Source organism: Solanum dulcamara, chromosome 4 (genome assembly GCF_947179165.1).
Source record: "Solanum dulcamara chromosome 4, daSolDulc1.2, whole genome shotgun sequence".
Lineage (NCBI taxonomy): Eukaryota > Viridiplantae > Streptophyta > Magnoliopsida > Solanales > Solanaceae > Solanum > Solanum dulcamara.
The window spans coordinates 57,228,728-57,239,178 of NC_077240.1; the positions used below are offsets into that span (position 1 = coordinate 57,228,728).

The window sequence follows — 10,451 nt, forward strand, 5'->3', positions numbered from 1 at the left end:
AATTAGAACATTTCCTTTCACTTTTAGGTGTAGGACTCTTCCTTCATTCTGTCTCTCATAATTTGGAGGTTTCATAGTAGGAGAATAATATTTTACCTTATTTAAAACATAACAAAAAGAAAAACGACCTATCCCCTAAATCAGCAACTAAACTATACCATGTTTGTTCTCCCATATTCCTACATTAACACGAGATACCATAATACAATACTATTAAAACTATTGATTAGTAGGAGTTCTAAACTATTACAAATAAGTAGAAATTTAACATTTATTACTTTAATTAATCTTAAAATCATAAATATTAAGTTAATAGTTAAGTGATAACTAATTGAAAAAAACAATAGTAAATTGCTATGAAATTATATAAAACAATAAGAAGGAGAAAGTAGGGAAAAGAGAGAAAGCTTCTTATTCCTCTTGAAGGATATTTAGAAGTTAATTACAATGAAGGAAAATCATTATAGGGAAAAACTAACTTGGTCTATTCCTAGCTTTTCTACCAAAGAATCCACATAATAGACATTCATTAGAATACAAATATGTTTATAACACTCCCAAGAGTATACATATCTAATAATACCCATTTTCGAGGCCTCATTAAAAACCTTATAAGAAAAATCCAATGGGACAAAATCTTGTGAGGGAAAAAGAGTACATCGCATATTAATTCCCCCTAATGAGAACATCAATCCAAATGATTTGAATCTTCACATTCCAAACTTGTGCACCATCTTCTCGAATATTGTAGTTGGTAGAGACTTGATGAATAAATCAGTCATATTACTACTTTGAACAAATCTATTGCACGTTGATATTACCATTCTTGGGAGCTCATGTGTGTAGCTTTGACGAAATGTGTTTCATTCTATCTCCTTTTCTGAATTATCCCTTCATGATCAAAGAATTCTGCAAATTCCTTACTTCATGATCAAAGAATTCTACAAGTTCTGATCCTCACTTCAACTTGTTTGCGCAAATAATCAATTGTCTTTTGAAAACTCCTCAAAAGTTTTGATTCAAGTCATCAACTTGACTAATAATACAAAAGATTCTTGATTGATTTAAGAAAAAATTAGTGAACTAATCAAAATTCTCAACTTATTTAATGAAAATGACTATAGTTTAAAAAAATTATCAATAATAGATATCTTATAGTTATATGGCAAATTAAAAGTATCCCAATTTAGTTCCTAATTTTTCTCTACTTTTTATGCACATTTGTAGAAAAATTTTAAAAAATAAAATAATAGTGAACTGACACGTTATTTCCCACATTAAGTCTTCTATATCTTAATGGTCACTTTATTTTCCCAATTCACTATTCTCTCTCTAAATTTTTCTTCAGTTCCCGCTGTACTCTCTTACTTTTTCTCTATTTTTTTTTCAAAATTTTCAAAATCTATCCTCAAAAGAATCTCACTAATTCAGGTAACAAAATATTCATCATAAATCACGCTAGATTTTATTGATTTGTATTTTTTCTGATTTTTCGGTATTTCCTAGTTTATATTGTGGTTCATGTTCGGCTTTTATATTTGTTTATCAATTTTTTGATTTTAGTTAGGTTAAGGAAAAGAAAAAAATTCGTCTATTTCAGTAGGAATTTTGATTAGAAAAAGCACGAAATTTCACTTCAATGTCTGATTCAAGGAGGATTACAAGAGGTATCCCATATAATCATCAAATTTTTGGGGATTTTCCCTCTTTTGATCTTTGCATTACTCAAGGATTGATCGAAAATGTAGGGGCTGCGTCTAAAATAGCCGAAGAGAGATCGAAGTTTATTCATGATCCAATCCCCATGCAAAATATTCAACCTTCAACCGAAGCAGGAATTATGGTTGAGGATCAAACTGGGGATGAACAAATTCATGAACTTCAAATTGATGAGGAAGTATTTTACTCATAAATGTCATTGCATGTGCAAATTTTATTAAATTTTTGTATTTATAAGCTTAAGTGAATGTTGTATTCAAACTGCATTAGCATTGATTTTTTTGTATCCTGCCTATGGAAATACAAGTTTGCTTGATTAATGTATCCTAGGTACTATCACAGTCTATCTATTATTGTATCCTAAATTTTGAGTGTAGTTTGATTCGCATCTTTTATGTTATATGTATACAATAAACATTAGCCTACAAATTACATTTAGGATACATACAATGTGATTTATATGTCAATTTATTCAAAAAAATTTGTATCTTTTATGATAATGTAATCACAATATATTTTTAGGAGTTTTTCTATCCTAACTGAAATTATATTACCTCTCATGGTGTTTTGTATCATATATGAATAATATATGAATTATTATTGTTTTTGTATCATATCTCATAGTATATTATCTCTTATATGTATTAAATATGCCAATGAATATGTTCTTTTGTTAATGTATCCTATGTATCATGTCCACTTTGAAATACAAGTGTGCCTTTGTTAAGGTATTCTATCTATTAATATAGTATAGAGGATTCTGTTAATGTACCCTAAGATTTAGTGTAGTGTGATTTGTATCATGGAATACATACTTGCAAAAATAATTAGAATAATAATGAGATACAAATAACAATTAATATACAAGCCACATTAACAAGAATTTCAGTGTGTATCCTAAGTGTTAATTTATTCACTCTTATATGTAGTTTTATTTCTATTATATTTTTATTGTTGTTGTCACTTTAAATCATAATCTATTGATATAATTAAACATATGCAGGGAATTGAATTTCATGTTTAAGACTCCCCAACTAAAGCACCACACATGCAGTGCTATAGTAACAATTTGATTATAGAAGACTTCACAGAGCATCTTCCCCAGCATGTGTATAAGGTATTCTGTGAGAGCACATGCTTTGGGCATTATATGAGAATGAATAATTGTTATGCTCAAGCACAAATACCTAGATGCCTTATGGTTCTAGAACTCGAAACAAGTTCTCGTCAAGCTTTTACCATCCGCGTTAATGGAATGATTTTGACATTCACAATTAGAGATTTTGCATTAATAACTGGATTAAATTGTGTTGGCGATGAGGAGGATTTTAAATTTGACACGAAAGTACCGAATAGGTTTATGCAACAGTATTTTGAGGATGCTAGTAATGTCCAAAAAATAGATTTGATTGAGAATTTTAAGGAAAAGGTGTGGGATGACAATGACGCAGATGCTTTAAAGTTTGCCATCTTATATTTCATCCATACTTTTGTTTATTCTGGTGAAAAGAATACAAAAAGAATACCTAGGATTCATTTCGATTTGGTTGAGAGCGAACGATACAAAGATTATCCATAGGGTAAGAAAGCTTTCAATCTGTTGGCAAAGAGCATTTGCAAGAGAATGACGGGGTCAAAGAAGTTTGAAAGAATAGGCGGAATGCCTATTGCCTTGCAAGTATGGCTATACGAGTGTAGCTCATCTACCAACCTCAAAATTGCTCGTAAGGTTGGTGATCGCATTCCCAGATTGCTCAACTGGGAGACGATAGAAGCAAAGCCTCGTTATAACAAATTAATGAAAGGCATATTCAGCGATTCAAATAACAAGGTATTTTTGTTAAATTAATGTATAAAATACTATCTTATCTGTTCATTTTCTAGTAGTACTTATGTTTGCTTTCATCAAATCGATCTTTTTTTTTCCGGTTGAAGTTCAGGAATATAACTCCCTTTCCAAGAGAGCTTGTAGTTCTCCAATTGCCACCGGAGGGTTTCCAAAATCAAGTTGAAGAAAATAAATTAGATTCATCAGATGATGAATCAGATGCTACTTCATCGTCTAAAAAAGACTCAGACGACGATTTTCAAAACCCTCCTCCATCAGCAAAAAAGAACAAAAGAAAAGATAAATTTGTATCTTCTTCACTACCTGTCAAAAAAAGGATGAAACAACATTGCTCTGATGTGGATGATCAATCCGCACACAAGATAGAGCCTCGCCTTGCCAAAAAACCTCTTGTGATAAAGATACAGCCACCAAACATCTTGATAAAGAACTGAATGTTGCTCCAAAGAAGTCAGTATCGCAAACTTCTTTACCAAATAAACCCCAGTCCCTAAATTCTAACAGACCAAGAGCAAGTCATTCTGAAGAGCAGTCGTTCAGGAAAGAGGTATACAGTGCAGTAATTTTTCTTTATACATAGACTTTGATTATATTTTAAGTTCACAAATTTATTTATTTTATCAAAATTTATAACATGATATCTGACTCTCAGGTCAGAAAGAAGTTTCAAGACATCCGTAAATTGATAAATGTTAAATTCAAGCTCGTTATGGATTCTCTGAATTCCAAACAGTCTGCTCAAAAAGTATGTCATTATATAATTATTTATTCTTTTTGAATTATTCACATTAATTGATATTGTAAGTACCTTTCATTAATTTTATACAGGATACTCAATGTGATGATCCAGTTGTTTCAGAAAAAGCAAGTGAAGATGGTAGTAAAATGTCACCACCAGTTACAATTGTTGATTTTCAAATAATGCATGATAAGATAGACACAAATCAAGTTCAGAATACAGAGGTGCTCATATTTAAATTGTCACATATACTGTATTATATTTGTTTGAATAATTGTTTAGTAAGTTTTTTTAATTTTTTTTTAGAATATTGGTGTCGAGCATCCTGTCGATAACATTACGAGCATGGATGGCATAGAAAGTGATGGCAAAGATGTCAATGAATCAGTAAGTTATTGGGTCAATATTGTTATGTGTTGAATAATTTTTATTAAGTATATGCATAAATCACTTTTAAATCTGTATTTTTTCAGAGTTTTGGGATCAATTCACCTGTTCATAATCTGATTGTAACTGATATTGTACCAAGTGCTACAAAACCTACAATACCACAAGTATGTTCAGTTATTAATTGTTTTGAAGTGATTATATTGTCATCTTATTTTTTTTTTATATTTACTTGTTTAATATTTTTAGGCGCCTCATTCAAGCTTTGTATTTGAGATACCTTCAAAATCAGACCCAACAGTACCCAAAGAAGCTCATGAAGTGATAGCGAAAGTCGAAAACAAAGATTCTGAAAATCAATCCATGTATCCAGTGCCTCTTCAAATTTTGCACCCTGCAAATGTTACAAATCAGTGTAGGTTTGATTTGGACGATGATCTGTTTAAGTTTGAATAATTTAAAGGAAATCATCATACCGGAGACCACCACCAAGAAAGATCAGGGCACAAAGGTTGATCAGACCACAATAATTGATGATCAGACACCTTTACCAATGTGCAGAATCAGACGTCCAGGTCCTTTCAATACGTCTCCTTATCTCACATCATTTGGATCATCTGCTGGTATTGTACCTTTTTCCACAATTTTAGAATGTATTAAATAATTTACACGTTTAAGTAGAACATTCGGCATACATAGTATTAATCTAGTGGTTGGTTACTCTTATCAGGTAGCTCTTCAATAGAGCCTCACATTTTTGAATTGAAACATTCTTTCATTTTTGATCTAATCTACAACGATCATGATACAACTTTGTGGGATGCATATCATACATAGTCCAGAGAAGGAATTCTTGTCAAGCATGAAAACAAGTTAGATCTGTTTTGTGTTATTTTTGTCAGTTAAATTTTGTTTGAATTATTTCATCGATATTGTATTTTTTTTTCCCAATATTGAAGGCTTATAGGCCAAGACCGTTACAAGAATCACAGTACCCATGAACTTTGGTGTTGAACTAATTGCTGATAAAAATTGGTTCTACAAGCTCTCTTTCAAAGGACAATCGTTGACTGATTCGGTAAGCAATATTATTGTATCATTTAAAAATCAAGAGTATTATTTAAATTATGTATTTTTTTCTTATCCTTTTTTATATTTTTCAGCATATCAACGTTATTCTATACTATCTGCGAAAGAAAGCCAAATATAATGTTGTCAACGCATATAGATATACAACTACAGATTGTGTATTTATGACAAAGATTTCAAAGATTTGGGATAACTATTTCGACCTGAAAAGTGAGAAAAGTTCTGTTGATGAAGAACATATTATAGGTGACTACATTGAAGGATACAAGTTGCACGCTGCTATTCCATGGCATACGTGGACTATGTTTTTATTCCTGTACATGTTAAGGAGAAAATGCATTGGATTTTGGCTTTTGTATCACTCCTCGACAAACGTATAAACGTTTATGATTCCTATAGATTATCAGGACATGATGCAGCAGTAAAATATGAAGTTGAAAAGTTGTCTCAGCTACTTCCTCTTCTATCTAACGATGACTAACTTCTACAAGAAGAAAGGAATCGATACGTCATCGACCCAAGATGAAAATGGTTTCTTTGATGTGGTTTTCATCAAAAATATACCTCAACAGCCACCTGGAAGCTTGTAGGTTTATATAATTTTTTTCAGTTTATTATTCTAATTCAAATATATTCTCTGGGAAATATGTTATTAATTTTTAATTTTTTTATTTTATGATTTCACACAGGGATTGTGGTATTTTCATGCTTGCATATGCTGAGTACTTGTCCTATGGCAAAGGCAACCCAGAATGTATGTTTGATGTCGAATTTCTCCGTTCAAGATACTCTACCCTTCTTTGGAACTATGATCAGCAAAAGATTGAAACTGGAGCCACAAGTGACAGCGAGGCACCTCCTAGGATTAATAGGCAACAGACTCTGTGTGAGAGTAGTGAAAGAATTGAAATTAATTAGTCGTAGCGCAACAATCTTTTTGTAGCAGATTAGTATGTTATGTAGTCTATTATCTATTATATATCATCTCTCATTATTTGCATCCTACTTAATATCTTTTTATATTTAGTATTTTTAATAATAAATATTTCTATTTATTGCTAATTTCATTATTTCTGTAGTTTTTATGATTATTATATCCTTTAACAAACAGTATTTTAATCCATATATATGTCATTTCTATTTGGAATTTTATCTACAATTTTAGAATGTATTCAATACCAAATGTATGCCATTTAACTAGTTATAGTAATTTCATGTCTTATAAATTTGTATTTTTGTTAATAGTACTTGTATCCTTTGAATATTTTATAGATTAACCAAAAATGATATCGTTTAGCTATCATTTATTTTGTATTTTATCATTTGGTATTGTATATTTCGATTTGTATATTTTTCATGCAATTTGTATTTAATTTCATTTTTTATGCTTTCTGCATTTTTATAGGCATATAAATCTGTATTCCATTCAACATTATTTGTAGTTCATTGAAATTTTTGTATTATTTCTAGATATTTATAGGCAACTAGATCTATATTTCATTTCTACATTTATATTTCATTGCTTTTTTTGTATCCTTTCTGAATATTTACAGGCAAGTAGATTTGTATTCTATTAAACTTGATTTGTATTTCATGGCACTTTTTGCATCCTTTATGAATATTTACAGGCAAATTGATTTTATATTCTATTAAACCTGTTTTGTATTTCATGACATTTTTTGTATCCTTTATGAATATTTACAGGCAAGTAGATTTGTATTCTATTAAACCTGATTTGTATTTCATGACATTTTTTGTATCCTTTTCAATAATTTACAAACAAGTAGATTTGTATTCTATTAAACCTGATTTGTATTTCATGGCATTTTTTGTATCCTTTTCGATAATATATATGTATTCCTTTCAATCTGCTTTGTATTTCATTTCATTTTTCTATCTTATATGAACTATGGTCCAATTCTTTTATCATCAAACCATCTTTTTGTTTTATGTATTTCATCTTTTCGTTTTATGTATTTCATCATTCCATTTTATGTATCATGATTGTTGTATTTTTCAAAATGTATTCTTATTTATTTTGTATATAAGTAATGTCGCAATATGTGTCAAGCACAACAAGTCGATACATGTCAAACTACCATCTGAATATATTTCAACCAAACTAAAAGGTTCATTAATGATAATCTAACAACGAAATAATTTCAAATGAATCAAAACTCTATAAAAAAATTTAACATTATTTATAAATAAATACAAAGCAGTAACTAAGCCTCACGTGGTCCATTCCTACACGACCGCCTATTGTGAACCTTATATCCACATGTACTATACGAATTCTGACTCTTCTTTCCCAATAGTTCACTGTACGACTTATCACGAAATCTTTTGGGTGGCCTACCAGGAAGTTTTTTGAATTTTGGTGGCTGTACTATTTCATTCTCGATATAAGCAGGTATATTTCACTCGCTTCGATCAGGTAAGGGTGGTATTGGATGCTTTATGTAGCGAGCAACGTCTTTGGTTTGTATAGATCAGAACAATATGGATCAGGATTATAATGCTTCTTCTTCAAAATAGCTCAAACATGAGAACATGGTATTTCATCCATTTGGAATCTCTTGCATGTACAAGTTTTATTTTGGAGGCATACTATAAATTTCGTACCTTCATGATCTACACTGTGCACATAATTACTTGTTGCTACAACCTGTTAGTACAAAAAAATAAATTCAAATAGCTTCCTTACTAAAACTAATCCAGCAATCTAGATAAACAAATGAAATATAAAAAGAAACAAAAAATAAATACATCATACCATCATACGTGTTGATTGTGCTTCATTTTCGGCAAGCATTTTCTGAGGTTTACCACAAAGTGTTGTGAAATTATTAGTAACAGATGTGTGATTCTTGAGATTCCACCTCCCAAACATTTGCCTAACATCCTCAAGAAAGTCATATACAGGTAGTTCTCTTGCCAACACAATTGCAGAATTAATGGATTCTGCGATGTTTGATGTCATAATGAATCCTCGGTCAAGTGTTGCGTATACCCTATCCCATTTTTCATAACCTGCCAACTCTAAGTAATTCTTTACCCGACAATCAACTTGTTCAACTTTTTGCATCAGCTCATTAAAATCAGACTGTTTGTATGCTTTTGCCATGGCATAAAACACTTTCGAAATCTTATTGTGAGATTTTTTATATCATTTTTTACATTATTCCACAGATGCCATGTGCAAGCAAAATGGGGGACATTATTATATACCCTCGAAACTAACTTTATAATACTCTCGTTCCTATCGGATACGACACACATGTTTTCCTTTTCACCATGAACCTCTTTAAACTGCTCAAAGAACCAAGTCCAGGAACGTCATTCTCAGAATCAACAATACCATATGCTAGCAGCAATATATTTCCTAAATACAAACAAGAGATAGTTAAAAAAATCATTATCTCAAAGAAAATCACACAATACTATTAAATCAATTATCTTGTATCAATTTTATACCATTACTTGCACCATCAAAAGTACTGACAGACACAAATGTACCGTTATATGTCCCTCTCAGATGGCTGCCATCTACTACAACAGTTGGTCTACAACTTTCAAAATCCTTTATGAACGGAAAGAGATATATAAACAGATACAAAAACTCATTTTCATCTGTTTTCTTCATTCTTCTATGTGATCCAGGGTAGGTAATATCCAATATGTATAAGTAACTAGGCAATTTACCATAAGAATCAACCGGTGTCCCTCTTAATGAGTTCATAGACTTTTCCTTAGCCTTCCATGCCACTGCGTAGCTTACATCTACTCCAAGATCTATTCTAATATCATCTTATATATCCTTCAGTGTTAATTTTCTGTTATGATTCATTAGCTTAGGCTTAATCATTCCTCCAACCAGGTTGCTAGATGCTTGCCACTGAGAATACACTTGGTCCTTCAAGGGACGTGTATGCTCATCCATGAATGTTCTGATTCTAAACATCCCAGAGTAATTAATATTCGACGCCTTCATTATCCATTCACAGTTTTTAGACACAAATAAGTGTATAACTATTACGCCCACATGGAAAATAAATATAAATACACTAAAGGATATGTATGTCAGTAACAATTTCTTTTACATATACAATTATACAATTTCACATACTTGATTCTATTTGATCTCTCTTTTTTCCATTGGAACCTATGGTTAATGGCATATTGAGTCATCACAACCTTTAATGTTGCCTTATTCTTATAAACTCGATCTTGAATTACTTCCTTTTGGTTAGTGTTTGAAATAATTTCACGATTCATCACATCATTCACAAATGGCATACTCAACACCAATGCTTGTGTATTAGTTGTATCATCTACATCGATTGCACACGTACCAACCCATTCTCCCTGATTATTTCTATCAAACAATTTAATATCCTTGACAAATACTCTTACACATACGGGATACCTTGACAAATCTTTTCTTTCTTTCTTAACGACACATACACTCGTACACCCATGTCGTTGTGTATTTCCAATGGTGCATTGCTACATTCGATTTTATACTTCAACTTCATACAATTGTATCTCAAATTAACACCAATTTGTTTAGCAACTTCTTCTGTTAAATCTCTAAATATTGCATACTCTTTCACCATAATAGCCTCTATTGTGTAATCAATATAGCAATTATCTTCGTTCCATCTC

At 31.0% G+C, this 10,451-nt stretch overlaps 1 long non-coding RNA gene and 3 pseudogenes across 1 annotated transcript; 3 read left to right on the forward strand and 1 right to left on the reverse strand.

The window, feature by feature from the left end:
• Positions 1-1,342: 1,342 nt before the first annotated feature.
• On the forward strand, positions 1,343-2,121 carry LOC129887451 (uncharacterized). Its single transcript, XR_008766394.1, has 3 exons — positions 1,343-1,431; positions 1,564-1,667; positions 1,749-2,121. It is a non-coding gene; the product is annotated as an uncharacterized LOC129887451 (long non-coding RNA).
• A 234-nt stretch (positions 2,122-2,355) lies between these two features.
• On the forward strand, positions 2,356-3,922 carry LOC129887450 (uncharacterized; annotated as a pseudogene).
• Positions 3,918-6,781, forward strand: LOC129884262 (uncharacterized; annotated as a pseudogene).
• A 1,772-nt stretch (positions 6,782-8,553) lies between these two features.
• On the reverse strand, positions 8,554-9,777 carry LOC129884263 (uncharacterized; annotated as a pseudogene).
• Between the last annotated feature and the right edge of the window lie 674 nt (positions 9,778-10,451).